Source organism: Rattus norvegicus, chromosome 1, assembly GCF_021556685.1.
Source record: "Rattus norvegicus strain SHRSP/BbbUtx chromosome 1, alternate assembly SHRSP_T2T, whole genome shotgun sequence".
NCBI lineage: Eukaryota > Metazoa > Chordata > Mammalia > Rodentia > Muridae > Rattus > Rattus norvegicus.
In genome coordinates, this window is record NC_141534.1 from 78,144,731 (window position 1) to 78,162,214 (window position 17,484).

Here is a 17,484-nt window from a genome sequence, read left to right on the forward strand (position 1 = left end):
CAGTAACTGCTCTTTTAAATGCTTTCCTTTCTCTCTCTCTTTCTCTCTCTTAAAACAATGTAGTCCTAGCTATCCTGGAACTCACTATGTATACCAGGCTGGCCTGGAACTCAGAGATCCTCCTGCTTCTGTGTCAGGAGTGCTGGGATTAAAGGTGTGCGTCACTATGCCCAGCCAGTAAATTACTGAGCTATCTCTCCTAAAAGAGATGGAGGTGGGGATTGAGGCTGGGGAGGTAGGAGAGAAGAAACATACAAACATCCTCCTGGCCAGTTTACTGGTTTACAACCAACAGAACTACTAGTATCCCGAAGGCAGCCACTGCCTTATATCCTACCCACCACTAATCTGCTAAACTCCCGATTTGTAGCAGCCTCAAGGAAGGGTGGACTACTGCTTTATACTGTATGTAGTACCTGAATTAACCTCCTAAACCCTCCTCCCTCTAATCTTGGACACTCCTTCCTTCTTTATTTTTTTAATTTTTATTTATTTTTTTCTTTTATTTTTCTCTCAGACATTATATACTGACTGCATGCAGCTTCTCCTCCCAGATCCGCTCCTCCCATTTATCTTCAAAAAAAAAAAAAAAAAAAAAAAAAAAAAAAGGATTGAGGGGACACGGCATACCAAGTTGCAATAAGGCTGCCTCATATCAGGGCTGGATGAAGCTGGACTAATCAACCCAGTGGGAGGAAAAGGGGTCCAAGAGAAGACAAAAGAGTCAGAGACACCCCTGACTCCCATCTTAAGGAGTTCCATAAGAACACCAAGCTACACCACCATAACATAGACGCAGAGGGCCCAGTGCAGACCCATGGAGGCTGCTCGACTGTCAGTTCAGTCTCTGTGAGCCCCTGTGAGCCTTGCTTAGGTGATTCTTAAAAACAAAACATCTCTTTTTACTTTTCCCTTATGTGTGTGAGTATCTGCCTGCATGTACGTATGTGTGCCTGGTACTCAAGGACAGGTGGGGTCTCCGTGTGTAGCCCTGGAAGTCACTATTACATAGATCAAAATGGCTCAAACCTACAGAAATCCACCTGGCCCTGAGTGTTGGGATTAAAGGCATGTATCACCATACCACACAGCCACGGCCTTCTAAATGAAGAAACTCACGTCTGCAGGTTATTGTTGGTTTCCTACCCCAGTCTTTCCCACTGCAAGTGGCCAACATTAACAAAGGATGTTTCTCCTCAGATCCTCAACTCAGCACATGTCTGTAGAGCCTGGAATGTATTTAAAATTACTTCAGGGGCTAAGGAGCTGGGCCAGGCCAGCAGGTGTTAGGGGAGATGTCTCAGGCTCAGTTTGGGAGCAGGCTGAGTTACATCTCCCCAGAGGCATTGAGTAGCCAGACCGTTCAGGGATGGGTAGAAAAAGGAAAAGCATCATCTCAGGACGACCCACACACACCACCACCACTACCACCACCACCAAGGCCAAGTTCTAAGCACAAAGGAGCAAGGCATAAGAGACAGAGACAGGAGACAGAGGGTGAGGAAGAAGGGAGAGGTTACAGGGATATTTGTCCTCAAGGGGAAAGGGACAAAGGACTGTCTCAGGATAGAGGGGAGACAGACGTGGCACATAGGAGAATGCTGGTTATAAAGGTAAAGAGGAACCCTGTGTTAGGAAGAGATGTTTAATTTTAATTGGGAACGTTAGTTAGGTGAGCCAAAGAGGGCTTGTGCTTGCTGGACTTCAACAGTTGATAGCTGGAGCTCGGTAGTCAGCCTGAGGAGGAAGAAGTGGCCGAAAAGGGAATAGACCTTGGGGGCTAGCTTGAGGAGTGCAGTCTAAGGGTTTTTTAGCAAGGCAGAGGAAGTGGGGGAGAAAGGCAAAGCCTGCCAGAGCCATGCTCACCACACTGGCCAGAGTCCCTTCAAATTGTGTCTGCACTCCTCCAGCTGCCCAAATCCCATGATGAGGCCCTTGTTCTTAGTCCCTCAGAAGGTAACTGAAGTCAGAAGTAGGGTTAGGGCCACATCTAGCATTCTGATGACCAGTAGATCAGAAGACAGAAATACACAAAGGGATGATGGATGACCCTGGGAGAATGGTGTGTGTGTCTAGCCTCTGAGCCAAGCAACTGCCATCTTGGGGACTTTGTCAGCCACCACCATGCTAAAGGGGCTCAACTGACAGGTTTTTCTTCTCAGAGAGGGGTGGGAAGGGTCACAAGACTCTCTCCAGAGTCTGTGACCTAGGGGAGGGGCTGGGGACCTTCATCTCAGCATCCACATCCTTGTAGGCAACCCCTCACCAACGCTCTGCAAGAAACTGGTGATATGTTGCCTTGGTTTGTCATTGGGACTTTTGGGGGACTGGTTGACATTGCTTATGTCTAATAGCTCTGAGGTGGTGGCCTTAAATTTTAGTACTTGGGAGGTAGGGATAGGTGGATCTCTGAGTTCAAGACCAGCCTGATCTACAGAGTGAGATTCAGGACAGCCTGGGATATACAGAGAAACCTGGTCTCAAAAAAGAAAAACAAGGCACTGTTTATGTTTAGGCCTGGGAGGGAAAGGTGTGGGTGTGGGTATATACTATACCCAGGGAACTTCTTTCATTTTGATGTTTTGTTTTGAGACTGGGTCTCACATAGTCTGGTCTGCCCTCGAACTCACTGTAGCTGAAAAATGACCTTGGATCTCTCTGTCTCTGTCTGTCTCTCTCTCTCCCTCCCTCTTTCCCTTCCTTCTTCCCTCCCTCCCTCCCTCCCTCTCTCTTTTTTGTTTTCTCTCTCTCTTTCTCTCTCTGTCTCTGTGCCTCTGTATCTCTCTGTGTGTCTCCCTGCCCGCCCCCCCTTCACCAAGGTTGGGTTAGGCCTTGTTAGGAATTGAACCCAGGGCTTTGCGCTTTCTAGCCATGAAATCTATCAAACGAGCCGCATTCCCGGCTCGTTTGACTTTTTAGAGAGGTTCTCATGTAACATAGGCTTCCCTAGAACTTGCTACATAGACCCCACCCCACCCCACCCCCGCCCCTCTCAATGCTGAGAGGCTACAAGTGTAATTCCGCATTGATCGAATGTTTGGAACATTCCATGGCCTTAAGGACGTTCATTAGAAATTGCGCTGAGCGGCCAACAGGTGGCGCTCGTAGGATATTGACTAAAACAGTTCGCACGACTAGGGTATCCGGCTTGTTAAACCGGGCTGCAGTTGCTCTAAAATATTTCAAACCATTTACCCTATAAGGACAAGGATGGATGAGCTTCGAGAAGAAGGCCGCCGGGGAGCAGACTGCATTGGCCAGCACAGCAACAGGGCCGGAGAAATCCCCGGTGTGGGGATTTGAGTTTACACCCTGGCTCCGTCTCATACTGGCCTGTGTGTCATTGGGTGGGGGTTTTTTGGCTTCCAGGCTTCCGTTTCTTCTTTTGCACGTTCATTCGGGTAGTGTAACAATTCAATTTAAAAATAATGTTACTTAGAAATTAGTAGGATTTGAAATGTTATCACCACGGAGAACTGATAGTTTTGTCAATAATTTGATTGACAATCATATCAGAGCATCCATGTTGTGTATTGTAAATGTTTATAATTTGTATAGTTCACCTTCACTTAAGAGTTGGAAGGAGGAATTAAAGGCCACCCTCTGGACGACTTGTGGAATTCCAGACCAGCCTATCCCTGTGGCTATGTGCGGGGACACACCCATTTACTCCTGGTAATAAAGCAGAGACAGGGGCTGGAGAGATGGCTCAGGGGTTAAGAGCAATGACTGCTCTTCCGGAGGTCCTGAGTTCAATCCCAGCAACCACATGGTGGCTCACAACCACCTGTAATGGGATCCGACGCCCTCTTCTGGTGTGTCTGAAGACAGCGACAGTGTACAAAAGAATAAATTAAAAAAAAAAAAGCAGAGGCAGGCAGTTCTCTTTGAGTTCAAGGTCTGTCTGATTTACATAATGGGTTCCAGGCTGGCTAGGATTAGGTGGTAAGACCTTGTCTCAAAACAAAACCCAAAACAACCAAACAAACAAATCAAGCTACATGAGACCTTACCTCAACAATGGAAAGGAAGCTATAGCTTGTGGCTGCAACACTTTCTCTGTACACAGGTCCTGTGCAGGAACCCAGACCTAGGAATTAAAGAAAAAGGAAGAAAAAGTTCACTGAGTTTCTCCAATGCAGGCAATCCTGCCAAATGCAGTGGACTTCAAACTCCATCCCCCCCCCCCCCCCCCCCCCCCCCCCCCCGAGCTGAGGACCGAACCCAGGGCCTTGCACTTGCTAGGCAAGCGCTCTACCACTGAGCTAAATCCCCAACCCCAAACTCCATCTTCTAAGACTTGATGTTCCAATGGTGAGCAGATGGCAAGACAGATCAGGTGTGTATGCTGGGGTTGAGCACTAAAGAACTCAGTGCTCCGTGCCAGGCACCAGGAGACTCCCGTGAAGGTTTACAGTTTGTGTGAACTGATCTGAGGAAGGGTTTTGTTTTGTTTTTGAGACAGGGTTTCTCTGTGTAGCTCTGGCTGGCCTGGAACTCCCTGTGTAGATCAGGCTGGCCTGGAACTTACAGAAATCTGCCTGCCTCTACCTCCCGTTGTTTTTGTTTGTTTCATTTTAGCCAGATTTCATTCTAGATTTGAGGTTGTAGGCAGGCATGGACTATGTAAAACCATGTATTTTTTTTTAAATCCCAAATAGCTGGGCATGGTGGTACAAGCTACACTCAGGAGTCAGAGGGAGGCAGATCTCAGAGTTTGAGACTAACTCCATCTCCACAATGATACTTTGCTTCAAGACAAGGACAACAACAACAACAAAATCTCAAACTCCTAAACCTAGTAATGATGATTGATGATGATGATGATCAACAAATAAGAACAAAATCATAACATAAAATGCTTCTTTTGTTGTTCTTGTTGTCGATAAAACTGTATCAAAGAAGTGAACTCCACCAGCTATCCCATCACTGATTTTTGCACCAGACAATGATAAACACTTCTCAAGAATTAAATTGCCACACATGGTGGCTTACACCTGTCATCTCCAGCCTTCCAGGGCTGAGGTAAGAGGCTCTCGAGAGTTCAAAGCCAGCCCGGGCCACATCATTCCAGGCCAATCTTGGCTCCAAGCGAGACCCTCAACCCTGTCTCACCCTCCCAACCCTCCCACCCTGAAGCAATAAAGCTTGCAAATTATAAAATTCAATGTTGTCAGCTCTCAAAATTTGGATGAAAATGAAGGATACAATCAAGGGGGAAATTTGCAAACCAGATGGCTCTTTAGACAGATGTGACTTTAAACAGACGTCTCTGAAGACTGTCCACATTGTTTTGTGTCTAAGCGAGACCTTTTCCGTCCTTAATTACACGGGGAGGTATATAATTCTCGGAATGAAGCCTGGCCTTTAGCTCAGTGGAAAATTCCGTTGCTGATTTGAGGAGAGCTGAGCTTTCCTCTGGCTGCCAGGGAAATGGTAAACGCTCTGGCTGCCTTCTCTCCACAAGCCCAGGCTCACAGTATAATTCATTAACAACGACCATGTTTTTCTCCCGGTCCCACTGCTACACTGTAACACTGCCATATATCATCCCTCAGGAAGGCTTCGTGTCTTTAAAATTATTTTAGAATTATATTTATTATTATCATGTAGCTTTTAAAAATAATTTACGTTATTTTAATTTTATGTACACTGGTGTTTTGCCTACATGTATTTCTGTATGAGGGTGTCAGATCGGAGAGTTAGGGAGAATTATGAGCTGCCACGTGGGTCCTAGGAACTGAACCCTGGATCCTCTTAGAAGAGCAGTCAGTGCTCTTAACCACTGACCCACCTCTCCAGCCCCCATTGTCACGTATTTTAAGTTAATGTGCTGTGGCCCTCATTTGGAGGTCAAAAGACAACTCTTAGGAGTCAGTTCTCTCGTGCCACCACGTGGGTCCCTGGTAGTGAACTCAGGTTGTCGGGCTTGATGATAGGTGCATTTACCCACGGAGTCATCTCTCTGGACTTCTTTAATTTCTTCCTCCTGCACCCCAAGATGTCCCATAATGTCACCATGACTCACAAAGTTGCTCAGAACGAAAACCCAGGTGAGATTCTTCCTATGTTCCCACCCCTCGCTGGGTCCGTGCATCTCCACCATAGGAACACTGAGCCATCCCTGTCATCCTGCTAATTGAAGATTTGAGTTTTTTGATCAATCTCCTCAACCCCCATCACCCCCAAACCCAGGCTGTGGTAACTGCCATTTATCTGCTCCAATGAGTTTATGTTTTTAGATCCCGCCAGTAAATGGCATCATGTCCCTGCATCTGGCTTATTTATCTAGCTGTAGGATGTCCTTCAAGTTCACACCCATGTTGTCAAAAAATAAAAAGAAGAAAAGAAGAGAGAGAGAGAGAAAGGATTTGGAAAAGTTGTGTCTTTGGAAACTTTCCTCAACACTTAAGTTTCTCCATATGAGCCACCTGAATGGTCTCTTAAAAATGTAAATGTGTCCCAGCACTTGGGTGAAGGAAGCAGGAAGTTTGGGAGATTAAAATCTTCCTCAGCTAAATTCTGAACTCAAGGGCAGTCTGGACTACCGGAGACAGTCTCAAAAACAAGTTAAAACTGTGGGCCCAGTGAAATGGGTCAATAGTAAAGGCGCTTGCAAGGAAGTGAGTCAACAGGTAAAGATGCTCTCAGTGAAATGGGTCGGCAGTAACAGTGCTGCGGGGAAGTAGGTCAACAGGTAATGACGTTAGCAGCTGAGACCGATGACTTCAATTCAAGCCCTGGGACCACACTGTGGAATGATAGAATGAACTCCCACAGGTTGTCCTCAGGCCTCCACGCACTTGCCCGGGTAGTCATGCACAACCCTTCCATATACATAAGTGCACACAAAATAAAGAAACAAAATGCAATAATTTTTTTAAAATGTAAAAAGTAACAAACCGTCTCATTCTTCTGATAAAAACCTGATGGTCTTCAGTCTTCTCCAAAACATGGGAAATAAAAAGGCACACCCAGGGCTCAGATCTTGATTTTGACATATTGTTCTATTCACAGGGGGCCTGGGACACTGTGGCTAATTAGTCGACTGCAGGTCAGGTCAGGGAAACAGGAGACTAGAATGTCTCCTTGTGTCTGGAAGGTGGGAGGGGATTTTCTTTTTTCAAATGTCAAGAAGCTTGAAAAGATCCAGAATCAGAATGTGAACAGTTCTGAAGAGGGTAAATTCTGAAAGTAGCGAATTATAAACAAGCCCCTAATTAAGTTAAAATCCTCAAAATCAGCATGGAATCAATTAAGGTGGGGGTAAAAGAAAACAGAGACTTAGAGAAGAATTCCAACAGAGATACAGCCGGGGACGTGGGACCAGAAAGTCATCATGTGTCATTTCTCTTGGAATTAACTAAGGAAAGAGTAATCAGTGGTTACTAAACCTGTATTTGTAGGACCAGTGAGGTGGCTCAGTGGATAAAGGAGACTTCGGCCAAGTTTGAAGACGTTAAGTTCCACTTCCAGGACCTGCATAATGGAAGGAAAAAAATGACTCCTGCAAGTTGTCCTCTGGCCTCTATATATGGCCTAGGGCGTATGCCTGTCCACTCACATACACAAATGTAAGACGTTTAAAAAGTAAAATGAGAATTTCATACATGCATACAACTTATTTTGGTCATATTCATTCCCCAACCTTTCCATCTAACTCCTCCAGATCTACCATGTACCCCACCCTTCCCAACTTTGGGCCCTCTTTTTTAACAACTTTGTTTAAACATTTATTTGTGTGTGTGTGGAGGGGGAAGGTGGGGTAGGGGGTTGTGCACAAGTGGGCAAGTGACCAAGGAAGGCAGCAGAGGGCATTAAATTTCCTGGTGTTGGTGTTGCAGGCAACTGTGAGTCCAGGATGTAGGTCTTGGGACTCACCCTTGGGGCCTCTACAGGAGCAATTAAGATAGCTTTACCGAGTGAGCAAGCTCTCTCCTTCTACCTTTATTCAAGCTCAGATTGAGCTCAGGCTATCAATGCTCTGAGCCTTTCCTTCAGATGCCTCTACCCTTTAAATAGCCCCTTGATTGCAATATGGGAGTGAGGCCATCCACTGGAGAAAAATGGGTAAATAAATCTTTGTTGTGTAAAAGTAAAAAGAGAAACAATATTTACACAGGTACTGACAATGAAGGAAAATGGTAACTTCATCAAGGAAGGTGACGCTGTAGACAAGTGTCAGGGCCAATAGCGCCAATGTTGGGTCAAAATGCCATACTTTTATTATTTATTTATGTATTTATTTACTTACTTACTTACTTACTTACTTGCTTACCTTTGAGATGAGGTTTTCCCTCTAAAGTCCTGGCTGTCCTGGAACTCACTTTGTAGACCAGATTGAGCTCGAACTCAGAGATCTGCTTGCCTCTGCCTCGAAGATGCTGGGGTTAAAGGTGTGCACCACCTTCTCTTGGCATGGCACAAATTTATAAGAAGATGAACCGAGAAAGAGACAAAGACACACATGCACCAAGATGAAAATCTTTAAGAGTCAGGATCATCAGACAGACCTAGGTTGAGGGGCATTCTACGAACTTCTCTGTATCCCTCAAAAAATGCCTCAGCATGTAAAGTCACTTGCTGGGAAAACCTGATGGCCCGAGGACAGTCCTGAGACGTTGGCAAAGGTGGAAGAAAAGAACTTATCTATAAAGTCACCTTCAGGCTGCCCTCCTCTGTTGTATAAATGTATAAATGTATAAATATATACATTATGTATGTAAATATAATATATTTTTATTTTAAATATCAGTATTGGGAAACGTTAAGCCAGAAATCGTTACAGGTTAAAGAAACACAAGAAATGAAACAGTGACACAATATATCAATGTATACCTGATGTGACACAGGAGCAAGAAAAAACATTGACAGCCATAAATCATTGGAGTATTTTATACGTGAACATGGACTGCCTATTAATGAATTAGTGCAAAGCATAAGTATTACATTTATTTTTGCTTTCTAAAATGATTTTTTAAAGCTGGGTAGTGGTGTACAACTTTAGTCCCAGCACTCTAGGAGGCACAGGCAGGCAGATCTCTGAATTCAAGGCCAGCTTGGTCCACAGAGTAAGTTTCAGGACAGTTAGGGCTACACAGATAAAGTCTGTCTCTAAAAACAAAAGAAATTTTTTTTAAAAAATGTGTGTGTGCGCGCGTGTGTAGTGTATCTGAGTATGTGTGCGTGGGTGCCTGCAGATGCCAGAAGAGAGCCTCAGTTTCCCCTGGAGCTGGAGTTGCAGGTAGTAACCCATATAGGAAATGGAACCAAACTCAGGTCCTCTGGAAGAGCAGCCAGTGTGCCATTTCTCTGGCCTCTCTTTTCTGATTGATTGATTGATTGATTGATTGATTGATTGAGATCTGTGTGTCTCTGCCTCTTGAGTGCTGAGACTAAAAGCCTGGGACATCATGCTAGGCTTTATTTGTTTCTTTGTTTGTTTCTTTGTTTGCTTATTTCGAAACACAGTCTGGTGTATTCTAGGCTCTCTTCAGGCTTATTATGTAGCCAAGAGTGACTTTGAACTTCGGTCAAGTCTGGAGTTCTAAGCTTGTGGCTGAATGCCACTGTAACCTGTTTACTCTGTGCTGGGAATTGAACACAGGCCTTCATATAAGCCAGGCAAGTGTTCCACCAAATGGACTACATCCCTGGTGCCAAATAAGTTTTAATAAATAAAGGACTTTGATGGATACCAAATGTACACATATACATAAATAAATACGTAAATCTTTTTAGGGGCCAGAGAGACGGCTCCGTAGTTAAGAACTCTTGCTGCTCTTGCAGAGGACCTAGGTTCGATTTCCAAAATCTGTGTGCATGTGTGCTTTAACTGACATAGGCACACACACATATGTGAAATAAATAAATAAATAAATAAATAAATAAATAAATAAATGGAAATCTTAAAAGAATTCCAAATAACTCCCAAACCTAATATTTGTATGCCCGTATGTGTGTGTATGTATCTCTCTCAGTCAGTGTGTCTGTATATAATTAGAAGTTCTTTGGCCAATTCCCTTTGAAGGATGTTGGGGTTTTTCTCCAGTCGTTTGCCATTACAGGATACGGTAAGGAAGAGAAACAATGAAGTCAGTGGTTCTCCACCTTCCTGATGCTGCAACCCTTTAACACAGTTTCTCATGCTGTGGTGACCTTCAACCGTAAAACTATCTTTGTGGCTACTTCATAGCTGTAACTTTGCTATTGTTACGAATTCTAAGGTAAGTGCCTGATATGTGACCCCCCTGTGAAAAGCTCATTTGATTCCCCAAAGGGGTTGCAGACCAGTTTGAGAAGCCCCTGAATTACAGTGCACAGCTCACAAGTGGAATGCTTGCCCACCACACAGGAAGGTTCTTATTTCTGTAGCGCCAAAGAGTCTTTTACAAGTGTGTGTGCCCCCAGCTAGTGATGGTGTTTTGGGATGTTGGGGAACCTTTGGGAGGAGGAGCCTAGTTGGTAGAAGTGGGTTACTGGGTGCCCCTTGCTGGTGCACCCACTATGGATAAATCATTTCTGTCAGATATTTTTCCGCATTGAGGAAAAAAAATTTATTCACATTACATCCCAACCACAACCCCCTACCTCATCGCAGTCCCACCCTTACAAATCCCTTCGCTTCTCCTCAGAGAAGGGGAAGCCCTCCCTTGGGTGCCCCTCCACCCTGGGACATCTAGTCCCAGCAGGACTAGTAATGTGAATTTTTAAAAAAAATAATAAATTATGGGAAAAATGAGAAAATGTTCCAAATTTCAAAGCTTTTCAGGTTTTAGATTTTTAAAAAATCTAATACAACTGATAAAATTTCATAATTGTATCACATACAACCACAAGGAATGAGAAAGGTTGCCCAAGTTAGTTCCAATCCCCTATTCCCTGCTTCACAGTGTCTGTCTTCATGATATCTATCATCTATCTATCTATCTATCTATCTATCTATCTATCTATCTATCTATCTATCATCTATCTATCTATCTATCATCTATCTATCTATCATCTATCTATCTATCATCTATCTATCTATCTATCTATCTATCTATCATCTATCTATCATCTATCTATCATCTATCATCTATCTATCTATCATCTATCTATCATCTATCTATCTATCTATCTATCATCTATCTATCTATCTATCTATCATCTATCTATCTATCTATCTATCATCTATCTATCTATCATCTATCTATCTATCTATCATCTTATCTATCATCTATCTATCTATCTATCATCTATCTATCTATCATCTATCTATCTATCTATCATCTTATCTATCATCTATCTATCTATCTATCATCTATCATCTATCTATCTATCATCTATCTATCATCTATCTATCTATCTATCTATCTATCTATCTATCTATCATCTATCTATCTATCTATCATCTATCTATCTATCATCTATCTATCTATCTATCATCTATCTATCTATCTATCTATCTATCATCTATCTATCATCTATCTATCATCTATCATCTATCTATCTATCATCTATCTATCATCTATCTATCTATCTATCATCTATCTATCTATCATCTATCTATCTATCTATCTATCTATCATCTATCTATCTATCATCTATCTATCATCTATCTATCTATCTATCATCTATCTATCTATCATCTATCATCTATCATCTATCATCTATCATCTATCTATCTATCTATCTATCTATCTATCTATCTATCATGAAGTTTTTCTTTTCTTCCTGAGACAGGGTTTTTCTGTGTAGCCCTGGCTATCCTGGAACTTACTCTGTAGACCAGGCTAGCCTCAAACTCATAGAAATCTGTCTGTCTCTGCCTCCCAAGTGTTGGGATTAAAGGTGTGTGCCAGCCCTTCCTGGCTCATGATGATTTTTTTTTTTGAGACTATGTAGCTCTGACTGCCCATAAACACTTCCTTCATTGACCAGGCTGACCTTGAGCTCACAGACAGCCATTCGCCTCCAACTCCTGAGTGCTGGTCTTAAAAGTGTGCACCATATTCTTAATTCTTCAAAAACAACATCTTTGTGGGGCTGGCGAAATGGCTCAATAGTTAAGAGCTTTGACTTCCAGAACACCTGGGTTCAAGACCCAGCACCCACAGGGCAGTTCACAACTGTCTGTAATTCCAGTTCCAGGGGATCTCATACCCTCTTCTGGTTTCCTCAGGCAATGCACATGTATAACGAAAGACAAATACACATAGAATAAAAATAAACAAATAAAGAACTGTGTGCGTTCATGTGTTAGTCAGACAACCTTGGGTGCTGGCCCTTGCCTTCCGCCTTGTTTGGGACGAGGTCTTTTGTTTATTGCTACCTGTGCCAGGGTAGCTGTGAACTTCCTAGAACTTCCCTGTCTCCACTCCCATCTCACTTGCTATTGGAGCGTTGGGATTTACAGATTCATAAAACTACCTCTGGGTTTACGTGGGCACTGGGGACCTTAACCGAGGTGCTCACACTTTGTACAGCAAGCCCTTTACCCACTGAGCCTTCTCCTCAGCTCTGTCTTCTTGATTCTCCAACCTGGGTCCACCCTACTCAGCACTGCATCGACTTCCCCTGAAGAAAAATGCATTAAACTTGCTCGCCATTGGATTTGTTCTCTCGCTGCCACCATCTACTGGAGGCCATGATATTTTTGAGACACAATGGCCGGTGCTTTTACAAAAGTAATCTGTGATGTGGCCCATAAGTTGTAGATAAAAACACAGTTTGAACTGTTTGCATGGTTGGGGAAATGGAACAGATGTTCCTTGGTTCTTTTTCGTGTGCCATCTGCTTCCTATCCTGAGAATGATGGAGAGCTGCCTCCAGTTACCAAAAGTTGTATTGGAAAGCACCCGTCTTCGGATCTTTGCATTGAGCTGAACAATTGTAGCATCTCGGAGTCAATAGCAATTGGTTTCTGAATGCACAGATTCAGACAGCCTACACCTGCCATTTCCCTTGCCGGATGCTGAGCATGGAAATAGCATCCTGTGGGTCATTAAGCCTATGGGTTCATTAATTACCTGTTAGTTCTTCCAGGTGGTTAGGGACTCTTGGATTTCACTAAAACAGGAGCCCAAATGTCAAAACTAGGGAGAAAAGATAAAGAGGGTCACTTCAGACTGATTAAGGAAACAATCCAACAGGAGGCTGTTAACATTCTAAATGCATGTATCCCAAATACAGGTGCACCCGATTTTATCAAACAAATGCTATTAGATGCAAAGCCATAGACAAACTCTGGTACAATAGCAATAGGGGGACTTCAGTACCCCACTCTCAACAATTGATAAGTCTTCCGAACAGAAGAAAAAGAAAGAAAAGAAGAAGAAGAAGAGGAGGAAGAGGAGGAGGAGGAGGAGGAGAAGGAGGAGGAGGAGGAGGAGAAAAGAAAAACAGAAAAATACGGGGAACTACAAAAGAGCCTGATGTCTTTTGAAACAGGAATAAATAGAACTCGCATGCTTTTGATTCCCTGGGAGAGCTATTGGACTCCTTTTGCAGAGCGGTGTTTCATTTCTTATAGCAAAGAGGTTTTGAAATTGCATTCAAGTGCCTAATAACCTCCTTGGTGCATAAAGGAGGTCCTCCATCAGCCACACAAAAAGAGGAAGGACGAAATGTACTGAATGGTGAATAAGGAGACAGAATAATGAGGCTTTCTCCCGCACCTGCAGCAGCTGCCCACCAAGAACCCATCACTCTCATTTGAGTCAGCGGCTCGTACCGCTAGATTTTTGCCCCCCCCCTCTAATTCAAAAATGACCTCGAGGTCTTTAGTGAGCACCAAGGGCTTGAGTGAACCAATAAGGGGGCGGCAGAAGAAGGCTGAAGGACTTACTGTTGTGGCTATTATTATTTTTTTAAATAGAATATCTTTTATCTATTCTTTAATAATCTCATACAAGAAAACAATGCACCCTGGACATATGCACACCATCCCTCCCTTCCCGCCCCAACACATCGTCCCTCTCCATCCCTTTGTGTTCCACTGCAGAATGTAACCCCTCTTGAACCTCACCACCCACACTCAATCCACTCCGCCCTCACAAGAAGCCTTCCTCTTTCCCCTGCAGGGTACTCAACCCTGTTAGCAACCAGCGGAGGTCACCATGGAAACCACTTGTAGGCCGGAAGGAGTGGGTGGTCAAGCAGGGTGAGGAGAGGGCAGGGAGAGATTCAGAGATTGAAATATTTCAGGCAGTATGATGTGGTTGCAAATACTGGGTCTAGAGGAAGACCAGGTGATTGATGGGTCTAGGATATGCATATGGGTGGGGTATAGAGATACAGACATAGAAGTTCGTGCTAATGCCAAATAATAAATTAATAGATGTGTGTGTGTGTGTGTGTGTGTGTGTGTGTGTGTGTGTGTGCGCGCGCGCGCGCGCGCCACAAGACAAGTGAAAATCATAAATCCAGGCATTTACCAAACTCTTTGAGGGGAACGCCAGACAGGTGGATTGTGACAAGCCAGGGAGAACTCTGCTGTAGGTTTGAGATGCTATCAAATGGCACTCACAGCCAGTGGGTCTGATGGAAGCTCTGCTGGTTAACACATTCCCAAGACCTTACCCAATAGTTGGAAGGAATACAGGACAGACACAGAGGTGGGCAATGAGTGGCTATCACGAGACCTAAGATGGTCCAAAATAATGTTGGCTGTGTGTCTACAGCATTCCGGCTCTCCAATGGCAAAGCTATAACCAGTCCATCAGCCTTTTCCCTAGGGACTTCAGTTTTACAGTTTCCACTGTGCTAGGGCTTGAATGTCTTGGAGCTCTCTTTGTAGACCAGGCTAGTCACACTCTCAATGATATTCACCTGCCTCTGCTCCACCACCCTACCCTGCACACTGGAAGGCCAGCCTGGTCTACAGAAGGAGTTCCAGGACAGTCAGCACTACATAGAGAAACCAAAACTGAGAGAGAGGGAGAGGGAGAGGGAGAGGGAGAGGGAGAGGGAGAGGGGGAGGGGGAGGGGAGGGGGAGGGGAGGGGGAGGGGGAGGGGAGGGGGAGGGGAGGGGGAGGGGGAGGGAGAGAGAATGTCTTAAAGGGCAAGAGTACTTGCTGTGTGAGGATGATGACTTGAGTTTAGTCCCTAGGACCCATGTAAAAAGCTGAAGGTAGCCCCACTTGTCTGTAACCTCAGCAACTATGGGGCAGAGAGACAGGAAGAGTGTGCACCTGCCTAGACGTGCATACACCACACCTCCACTAAGAGAAACCGGATTTAGTACACCTAACCTACTGAACCTCTCTCATCCTACTCCACATGCTCAGAGCATGAGTGTTCTGCAGCTCCGTACAACTCCTTCTTCAGAAAGCCTATTCTATAATAAGGTGTTTAATGCCTTGTGTATGTATGTTATAGACAAGCTAGCTTGTGCAGAAACAAAATACAATATATATAAAACAAATGTTGGTGATCTGGGGATGGATAGCTCAGTGGTAGGACTTCTTCCCAGTGTGCATAAAACCCTAGGCTCCTTTCTCAATGCACACTCCTGCCTGCTCTCTGTCTCTCTCTCTCTGTCTCTCTGTCTCTCTCTGTCTCTCTCTGTCTCTCTGTCTCTGTCTCTGTCTCTGTCTCTCTCTCTCTCTCTCTCTCTCACACACACACAGGTATAGTACACCCTATCTGTTGCTTACTCTCTTGTCTTTAATTGTCTGAGTGATTGAGAACTTAAATTCATTGCCACAACCTAGCATTGCCAGAGTATCATGGTGCATATTAGTAGTAAGGGAAAAAAAAGATCAAAATTCTAAGTACCATTTCTACTGAATATGTAGCCCTCAAACAATCGTGACTAGCTGGCCCATGAGCTCCTGCAGATTCTTCTGTCTCTCCCTCCAGTCTTCACAGTGGAAGCACATGTGCTACTGTGCCCAGATTTACGTATTCTGGGGATCCAAACCCAGGTCCTCATACTTGTGTGGCGAGCAATTTATCCATGGGGCCACCTCCCCAGCCGTGTGTGTGTGTGTGTGTGTGTGTGTGTGTGTGTGTGTGTGAGTGTGTGTGAGTGTGTGTGAATGTATGTGTGAATGTGTATGAGTGTGTGTGAATGTATGTGTGAATGTGTATGAGTGTGTGTGAGTGTGTGTATGAGTGACAATAGGGTATGCTGCTGTCATCAACATTGTCCAGGAGAGTAGCTGAGATGTAGATTTGCAGGGAAGTGTAGGTGTAGAGACTTCCCAGTAGAATCCCTATTATACTCAACTGTTTTCTTTCTCTTTATAAAATCCCGAATCTTGACCTGAAGGACCTCTGACTGGTCACACTCTGTCTCATCCCAATATAGTATTCTCCAGAGAAGGTAACATGGCCAGGTGTTCATATATGGCAAATCTATGTATATATGGATTATGATTGAAAACACACACACATGTCCATGCACATCCATGTATCTGCATCTATAATCACACACATAGCTGTATTATATTATAGCTGTATCTGTTTCAGATCAGGATCCCAGGTAGGGGTGCATCAGACCCACGATTTCCCCGAGCTTGGTGGCTCTGGCCTCCATTAGCCTGCTTTGAATGCTTCAGAGCATCCTCTGATGTCAGTGACGCAGGCAGGCTCTGCCTGTTGCTATGGAAACTGAAGCTGATAGCAGTGAGGCTGAGAGGCACAGGAGATAGAACTTTCCAGATTATATTGTAAGTTAGAATTCCCAGTAGTATTTTGGTGTGGAGAATATTAGACAAAAACACAAGATCGAGGGGTCAACAATCCCTAGTTTTTCCATGAGACTGTGTATTATGGAAGGATTATGATAAGGATTGGGGTTTTTTTTTTTTTGAAATGCATCCATTTCTTTTGTTTTCCAGTGTTAATAGATTACAGATTTTTTAAGGTTTATTTATTTATTCTATATAAATACACTGTAGCTGTCTTCAGACATAAGCTTTCTTCTTTTCAGAAGAAAGCTTCATATCTCATTACAGATGGCTGTGAGCCACCATGTGGTTGCTGGGATTTGAACTCAGGACTTCTGGAAGAGCAGTCAGTGCTCTTAACCACTGAGCTATCTTTCCAGACCTATGATAAGAATTATAATAGGTGCTACTTGGAAATTGCTTAACCCCATACCTGTCATGGTGTGGGCAGAGTTTTGAAAGTAATGTTTTTCAGACTGCATAGATACCAGAACGGGAGGAGGTTTACCAGTCAGGATTCAGTAGAGGAAGAGAGCTCATAGAAAAACTGTACTAGGCCAGGGATAGTGGCACATGCCTTTAATCCCAGCTCTTGGGAGGCAGAGGCAGGTAAATCTGTGTGAGTTTGGGACCAGCCTGGTCTACAACACGAATCTAGGGTAGCCAGGGAAACCCCATCTCAACAAAACAAAACAAAATGTATTAGGAGAGATTTTATCTGGTTAGTTTGCACAATACAACCTGGGTTTCTACAGTGGCAGTCCGCATAATGGAGAGACTGAGTGACCAGTAGCTTTGCAGTCCGTAAGGCTAGATGCCTCTTCAGGG

General features: G+C 44.0%; 1 protein-coding gene across 6 annotated transcripts in view; it reads right to left on the reverse strand.

Moving 5' to 3' along the window:
- Usp29 (ubiquitin specific peptidase 29) overlaps positions 1-17,484 on the reverse strand; it is a 223,445-nt gene that overhangs the window by 19,702 nt on the left and 186,259 nt on the right. For 3 of the 6 annotated variants that reach the window (XM_087568097.1, XM_087568067.1, XM_087568076.1), the window contains exons 3-6: positions 13,011-13,076; positions 8,279-8,407; positions 7,395-7,479; positions 4,014-4,090 (exon numbers count right to left, since the gene is read on the reverse strand). The gene's annotated coding sequence lies outside the window, so the exon portion shown is untranslated. Of the gene's footprint in view, positions 1-4,013; positions 4,091-7,394; positions 7,480-8,278; positions 8,411-13,010; positions 13,077-17,484 lie in introns of all 6 variants that reach the window. The other 3 variants (XM_087568087.1, XM_087568106.1, NM_001108465.1) reach the window with 2 other exon arrangements.